The sequence below is a fragment of the Chelonoidis abingdonii genome, chromosome 1 (assembly GCF_003597395.2).
Source record: "Chelonoidis abingdonii isolate Lonesome George chromosome 1, CheloAbing_2.0, whole genome shotgun sequence".
Lineage (NCBI taxonomy): Eukaryota > Metazoa > Chordata > Testudines > Testudinidae > Chelonoidis > Chelonoidis abingdonii.
The window spans coordinates 211,391,807-211,400,202 of NC_133769.1; positions in this window are offsets into that span (position 1 = coordinate 211,391,807).

Below are 8,396 nucleotides of genomic sequence, written 5' to 3' on the forward strand. Positions count from 1 at the left end.
GAATAGCTACCCACAGTGCAACACTCTGGAAATCGACGCTAGCCTCGGACCATGGACGCACACCACCGAATTAATGTGCTTAGTGTGGCCGCGTGCACTCTACTTTATACAATCTGTTTTACAAAACCGGTTTATGTAAAATTGGACTAATCCTGTAGTGTAGACGTACCCAGAGTTCAGGGCCCTGGGCATGTTCCGGTTGAAGACTGGTGTTCTCTTTGTTGCCATTTTGTTTATTTACAAGGAATGTACAAAGCCCTGCTTCTCTGAATGCACAAGTAACCAGGAACAAAAGGAGCAGTTTCTTAGTGTACAACCCCCAAATCTTTTTAGCAACACCAGACCCAAAAGCCCTCTAGCTTTTTCCAGGGTCACACTCTGCTTACAGACTCTTATTTGGCTTTCTTGCCTCTTTTGCTCTCTCTGTTCTTGGTTTCTATATGTTCTCTCTTCCTCCCCACCTTCCATGCACACTTCCCTCTTCCCAAAATGAAACTCAGCCTGGGTTCCCACCCACGTTTTGTCTTGCAGGGGGCTTATGCTTACAGTTATATTTATTGAAGGGCGAGTTCACACTTCTCAATCAGATATTAACTCAACCCAGAGCATGGTTTCACCCAGCTCAGAATATGTGTGGTCTGTATTACTGTAACATCAGTTATGGGCCCAGACCCTTCTGTGCACATTATAAAACACAGAACAGAAAGACAGGCCCTACGCCAAGGGGCTCACAAGCTTCAATTTTCACATAAAACACTGTCTTTTATTTGTTTCTTTTTATTACACTACTATGTCCATTCACCTTCTCCAGCCTGACCAAATTTCAATGACAGCATTTACAGGGATTGGAGCATCAGGGGTTTGCCCTTCCACAGCTCCACACGTTGCTTTCACACCTGCACACACACTATACTTAGTTGGCTAGGAGCATCCTTGGGGACAAGAGTTCATTTCAAACACAATTTTTCTCTTGTCCGCATTCTCTTCCCACTTCATATCACCACACACTCATTACAACCACCAGCAAAAGTGGTGTGTTCCCCCTCCCATTCTGCTCTACTTCAGTCACTGCATGTGAATACCAGGGGCCATATCTTGCCTTCAACCTTTTAAAATGCCCCCATTGACTTCAAAGAGGAGTCCTGCTTAAAAACGGATGGCATGATAGGACCCTGTGTATTTAATATCATTAAAAGTTGTTTGTCTGAGCTAAGGAGTTCTATTACAGTAAATATAAAAGGGAATGGAAGAAAATATCTAATAATAAGCAGAGGAAAAGCTTTGGATAATTTCCTGCCTGGAAGTTTTTTAGAAATGACAATAAAAAGAGCCAACCACACTTAACATGTGTGACTCGAATACACTGTGAGTAGAAGTTTATGGCACCATCATCTGAATAAACTCTCTAATGTATTTGTCATGCATGGATCACTGTAACGCACCAGAATTACATTAAAATAATGACCATGCCGGGGGGCCAGGATCTCAGCCTATTTAGAGTTGAGTATCCATGTGTTAGCTTTATTATATATTGGGACTTCTGACAAAGAGCAGGGGGGTAAATAATTCAGCATCCTTGTTGGATCAGTAAACACAGAGTGTGTGCAGAGCTGTAAGCTCTTTACTCCCTATCTGTTGGTTTTATATTTTAATCATCTGGAGATCAGGGAGGGGCCTTATGCAGCTGTAACACACGTAATAAATATAGTATTCAAGGTTGTTACTTTACTTTAGTTGCCTGATGGTCTAGTATTATCTTCCTGATGATAGTTCAAAGAGCTGAGGATGGGTCCAGATTAAAGTAATTTGAGGTTATAAGGTTTAGACATACCATGACACAGCCTCCCCTTCTGTTTGAATCAGCAGGGGTCCTTCTCCTTTTTTCGGCTCTGTCTATATTTGAGCTGGGACATGTGATTCCCACCTGCTGTAGACACACCTGTGCTAGTTCTGCTTGAGCTACTGTGCTCAAAATGGAAGTGTAGAGGGGGTAGCATGGGCCGTGGCTTGGGCTAGGTACCGGAGTACATACCTGCCTGGACCCCTGAGGTACTCTGTCAGCTAGCCCAAGCTGCTGCCCATGTTACCCTGGCTATTTTTAGCTAGTGCAGGGCATCTGTGTGAGCTGGGAATCACTCCTACCTAAAAGCTACCCAGATAATATAAGAAAACTCTAGGACAACATTTCTCAAACTGGGTCTGTGGACCTGGGGGTTCCTAAGGGAGCTCCAGGGGGTCCACGGACCCCGCTGATCAACTCCACCCCCCTGGGGCAATGCTAGGAAGGGGCAGGAATAGTCACATGAGCCTCCCCAGACACCCTGGAGGGGGCACATTCCAGAGCGGAGGGGGAAAGCTGTCCCTGTTCTGTCCCATCCACCCAGGTATCTGCTGAGGAGAGGAGCTCGCTGGAGTCACTCTGCTTGCCGCTGCCTGCCCAGTGAGCAAAAAGGGGCACATTTCTTGCAGTTACAGGGCAAAATGGGAGAGCTCAGGGGAGGGGGGAAGGAAGGTAGCCCAGAGGAAGTGGGGCCACCAGGAACACCAGGGATGATCATTGTGGGGATCATGGGGGGAGGCAGCATAGGCGAGGGCTGGGAGTCTGTTTGGGAGGTGTCTGCAGCAAGAAAGAGAAAAGCCACATGGCCCGGATGGGCGTCTAGGGAGGAAGCGGGAGTGGGGGGGGAGCAGCAGAGCCAGGGGCTAGTGATGGTGTGGGTGTTTGAGAGAGAAATCAACCTATGGGGAATGTGGGATTTCTGTGGGAGACTGGGGGAGGCAGCATCAAGGCAGGGGGGTGAGGATTTCCAAGCCCTTCAGTGCTGTACACGTTTTAGCCTTTAGGTCAGTCAGTCTGGCACTTCTTGCCTGCACTGAATTCACTTTTTTTTTTTAAATGTAAACAAAGAGAAGCACTGAGCACTCTCTGGCTTGTAGGAGAAGAGTGGGCTAGAGTCTGTGTATGTAGTGGTAGCCCAGGGGTGAATGCTTGCTCACTCCATTGCCCTCCCACCCAGAATCCCAGGTTGGAATTAAAATATCCTGGATTTCTTCCCTCACATGATGAACCCCTTAGGGTTGATTATGGTAGGACCACAATTGCCAGGGATTTTCTGTTCATGTGTCTGCAGACAGATGAACTTTACCTTGCTAATGCCCCTACTATTAGGATTGACAAGAGCAGTTCAAAGCCAGCTGAGTTCTCTGGGCTGGGGTGGATCTGCTTGAACTCTCTGGCTGGATGCTTATGTGGTTTGAATTGGGACTTCCTAACATGCCCAGTGCCCCTTGTTTCCTTGCCCCTCTTCAGAATGGGTAGCATGCAACAGTGAGATGTCTGCTAAAAATTAGGAGAAATCTGATTTTTTTTTATGGCAGTGAGCGAAGTGTGGATTAGTGAGAGTGTACTGTAGTTACCAAAAGCTGGGCTGCTAATGGTGGAGAGATGCAATAGATCTGCTCTGCTCCCAAAGCCAAACAGAAAGGAGCAGGTCAGTGGTGACAGGAGATAAATCTGGTCTAAGATGATCACACCAGTATCCGTCCCTGGTATTCCAGACTTAAGGGACAGCTCTCTGCAGCACAGAGTGAACTTGAAACAGCCAAAGAAATCTCCCCAGTGGCAGTGATGGTTCTGCTGCCTTCTGCATCTGCCATCTACTGTGCTGGAACTCACTGTGTGGCATAAGGGGAAGCAAAGGCTTCTCGGAGGCAAGGAGGAGATAGAGCATGTGAGGGAAGGGGAGGAGGCAGAGCTAGTTTCCGATATACCCAGTTCTCAACTGGCTTAAGGACCTTGGGGGATCTTTCCGCTTGGGCACAGTGGAGAATTAAGCTCAAATCTCTAAAATAGACCAGAGCACTGGATCATTGAAATGAGGGTCTTGGCCTGGTATCACCATTTATATAGCTGTGGTTACAGGAGAACAGTCTCTCACATTTTTAGCCCATGGCTGGTCTTTTCAAATAAGTTACGCAGATGTAAAGATGGATCAGCAATCTCACTGGTTTGATGGGGATATAACAGCTCAAGGGCATAAAATTCTTATTCACTTTAGCAGGGTTCAAAGCCAGCTAGACAGCAAATCAATGACACATTTATGTGCACTGTCTGAGCAAGACCTTGCTAATTTACGTCTAAGTCCCCATTCTATTGTGTAGCTTAGGGGTCCCTGAAAATTTTTAAATCAAAATGGGGGTCCTGGGATTGCTAAAGTTGGAAAACCGCTGCTCTAGGAAAAGTATAATAGCCGGAGAATGACTTTGAAATTCGAACGTGCAGGGAAAATCCATTCACACAAATTCATTCATGCTCCACAAAATTGGCAAAATATGTGTTATAAAATGGACAGGAAAAGAATGCTCCATTTGATTACACAGAAGAGAAAAATCACACACATAAGATGTTTTTGGACAATCTAGTGCTTATTAAATATGCTGGATGGGCAAAGTGAGAGAGTGAAATCATGTATTTAAGCATGGGCTCTGATGGTCTTATACGTCTTTGAGCTCTGTACCAACTGGGGTAATGGATATTATGCTGTGGACTCGATGAACTGGACTGAAATCAATACCTTAATTTACACGATCCACAGACAGACATCTGATGATAAAATATTTTAATTAAAATTAGGGCTGTCAATTAATCACAATTAACTTAAGCGATTAACTCAAAATAAATTAACTCAATTAAAAAATTAATTGTGATTAATTGCAGTTTAGGATGTTTTTTTACATTTTCAAATATAGTGATTTCAGTTACAACATAGACTACAAAGTGTACAGTGCTCACTTCATATTATTATTTATTAGAAATATTTGCACTGTAAAAAGGTAAACAAAAGAAACAGTATTTTTTAATTCACCTCATTCAAATACTGTAGTGCAATATCTTTATCACGAAAGTGCAATTTACAAACATAATTTTTTTTTTACATGACTGCACTTAAAAACAAAACAATGTGAAACTTTAGAGCCTACAAGTTCACTCAGTCCTACTTCTTGTGCAGCCAAATGCTAAGACAAATCAGTTTGTTCACTTTTTTCGGAGAGAATGTTACCCGCTTCTTATTTAGAATGTCACCTAAAAGTGAGAACAGGCATTCTCATGGCAGTGTTGTAGTCAGTGTTGCAAGGTGTGTGCCAGATATGCTAAACATTCAAATGCCCCTTCATGCTTCAACTTGTACATTGCACTACCTTTTGTTTATCTTTTTTTACAGTGCTAATATTTGTAGTAAAAAATAATATAAAGTAGCACTCTACACTTTGTATTCTGCATTGTAATTGGAATCAATATATTTGAAAATGTAGAAAAACATCCAAAAATATTTATAATAAATTTAAATTGGTATTCTATTATTGTTTAACAGTGCAATTAAAACTACAATTAATCGTGATTAACTTTTTAAATCTCACAATCATGATTAATTCTTTTAATTGTTTGACATCCTTAGTTAAAGTTGACCTTGAATCCAAACCAATGACCTAGAAATGGAGTGCTCCATATTCCATATATTAAATAATTAAACAATAAACTATACATTTTAGTTTATGTAGTGTAGATTAGCTGATATTTTCTGCATCAAAGTGAGAATTAACAATAGTAATACCTAGCTCTTAGCTAGCATTTTTCATCAACAGATCTAAAAGTGCTTCACAAACTTTACTGTATTTAATATCACAAGCACCCTGTTTTGTTTTTGTTTTTACTTTTAGACATTCTTACTACATAAGTTAGGAACAGACAGGACATGACAGGGCAAAGAAGCAAACACAAATGCTTATTATTGACCAGGTCCAAGGTTCTGCCTTTCACTTTGAAAGAGATGTGTCTGGAATTAAGGAACCTACTTTTAGGTGCAGAAGCACCTTTGTAACAGACATGATCACTGAGAAGCTGTTGGAAGTAAAGAACCTACACCATATTAGTTTCTTAAACATTTAAAAAAACCTTACTTTACATACAACAATAGTTTAGTTATATATTATAGACTTATAGAAAGAGACCTTCTAAGAATGTTAAAATGTATTACTGGCACGCGAAACCTTAGAGTGAATAAATGAAAATGCTACACACCGCTTCTGAAAGGTGGCTGACCTCTGCACTAATATATCGCCAGTTATTCCCCATTTTATAGTTGTGAGTTTGATTGTTCCTTCCTAAGTGAAGTACTTTGCACTTATCTTTGATGAATTTCATCTTGTGGAATTCAGACCAATTCTCCAATTTATCAAGGCCATTTTGAATTCTAATCCTGTCCTCCAAAGTGCTTGCAACCCTTCACAGTTTGGTGTCATCTGCAACTTTTATAAGCATATTCTCCACTTTAGTACCCAGGTAATTAATAAAAATATTGACCCCCATGTGTCCCCACTAGGTACATTCTCCAAGTTTGACACTGAACCATTGATGACTACTCTTTGACTATGGTCTTTCAAGCAGTTGGGCACCCACCTTGTAGTAATTTCATATAGACTGCATTTCCTTAGTTAGTTTATGAGAATGTCCTGTGGGACTGTGTCAAAAGCCTTACTAAAATCAAGATATAGGATGTCTAATGCTTCCCCTTATCCACTAGACCAGGAACCCTGTCAAAGAAGGAAATTAGGTTGAATTGGCATGTTTTGTCTTTGACAATTCCGTGTTGGCAATTCCTTATATTATCATCTACGTACATACAAATTGATTGTTTAATAATTTGTTCCAGTATCTTTTCAGGTATTGAAATTTTCTGACTGATCTATAATTCCCTGGGTCTTTTTGGTTCCCCTTCTTAAAAATGGGTACTATGTTTACCCTTCTCCAATCATCTGGGACTTCAGCCATCCTAAAGATAATTGCTAACAGTTCCAAGATTGCTTCAGCTAGGTCAATAAGTACCCTAGAATAAATTTAATCAGGCCTTGCTGACTTGTGTACACCTAACTTGTCTAAATATTCATTAACCTGTTCTTTCCCTGTTTTGGCTTGTGTTCCTCTCCCCCGTTAACCATTTCAGTGAAGACTGAAGCAAAATAAGCTTTAAACACCTTAGCCTTCTTTATGTCTTCTGTTATTAACTTTCCTTCCTTGCTAAGGGAAGAGGACCTGCACTTTCCTTAACCTTTCTCTTGCTCCTAATGTATATAAGAGAACCTCTTCTTATTGGTTTACGTCATTTGCTAGGTGGAACTCATTTTGTGCCTTACCCTTTCTGATTTTGTCCCTACATGCTTGTACTATTCTTTTGCACTCCTCCCTAGCAATTCACCCATGTTTCTACTTTTGTAGTATTCCTTTTTAATTTTCAGGTCATTAAAAAGTTCCTGATGGAGACATATTGACCTCTTACTGTTCATACTATCCTTCTTTCACATCAGAGTAGTTTGCAGTTGTACCTTTAATACTGTCTTCTGGAGATATGAGAGCTCTCCTGAACTATGGTGGAGTTAGATGTGAACCAAACCCTGCACATGCATGTGGACGTTTGAGTTTGATCAGTTTGAATCTCCCCATGTGTCCGTCCTATTTCTATGCCCCAGCCACCATCTCCCCTAAAAGGAGCACACTGTGCCTCCACAAGAAGCCTTGCTCTCTCACCGGATGTATAAAGGCATCTAAAGTAGGGCTGTCGATTAATCACAGTTAACTCACGCGAGTAACTCAAAAAAATTAATTGCGATTAATGGCAGTTTTAATCTCACTGTTAAACAGTAGAACACCAATTGAAATCTATTATGTATTTTGGATTTTTTGTACATTTTCATATATATTGTATTTTGTGTTGTACTTGAAATCAAAGTGTATATTATTTTTTGTTATAAATATTTGCACTGTAAAAATGATAAACAAAAGAAATGGTATTTTTCAATTCACCTCATACTAGTACTGTAGTGAAATCACTTTATTGTAAAAGTGCAACTTACAAATGTAGAATTATGTACAAAAAATTGCATTAAAAATAAAACAATGTAAAATTTTAGAGCTTACAAGTCCACTCAGGCCTACTTCTTATTCAGCCAATTGCTAAGAAGAACAAGTTTGTTTACATTTACAGGAGATAATGCTGCCCTCTTCTTATTTACAGTGTCACCAGAAAGTGAGAACAGGCATTTGCATGGCACTTTTGTAGCCGGCATTGCAAGGTATTTACGTGCCAGATATGCTAAACATTTGTATGCCCCTTGATGCTTTGGCCACCATTCCAGAGGACATGATTCCACGCTGATGATGCTCATTAAAAAAATAATACTTTAATTAAATTTGTGACTGAACTCCTTGGGGAAAATTGTATGTCCCCTGTTCTGTTTTACCCACATTCTGCCATATATTTCATGTTATAGCAGTGTTGGATGATGACCCATTTTAAGAACACTTTCACTGCAGATTTGACAAAATGCAAAGAAGGTACCAA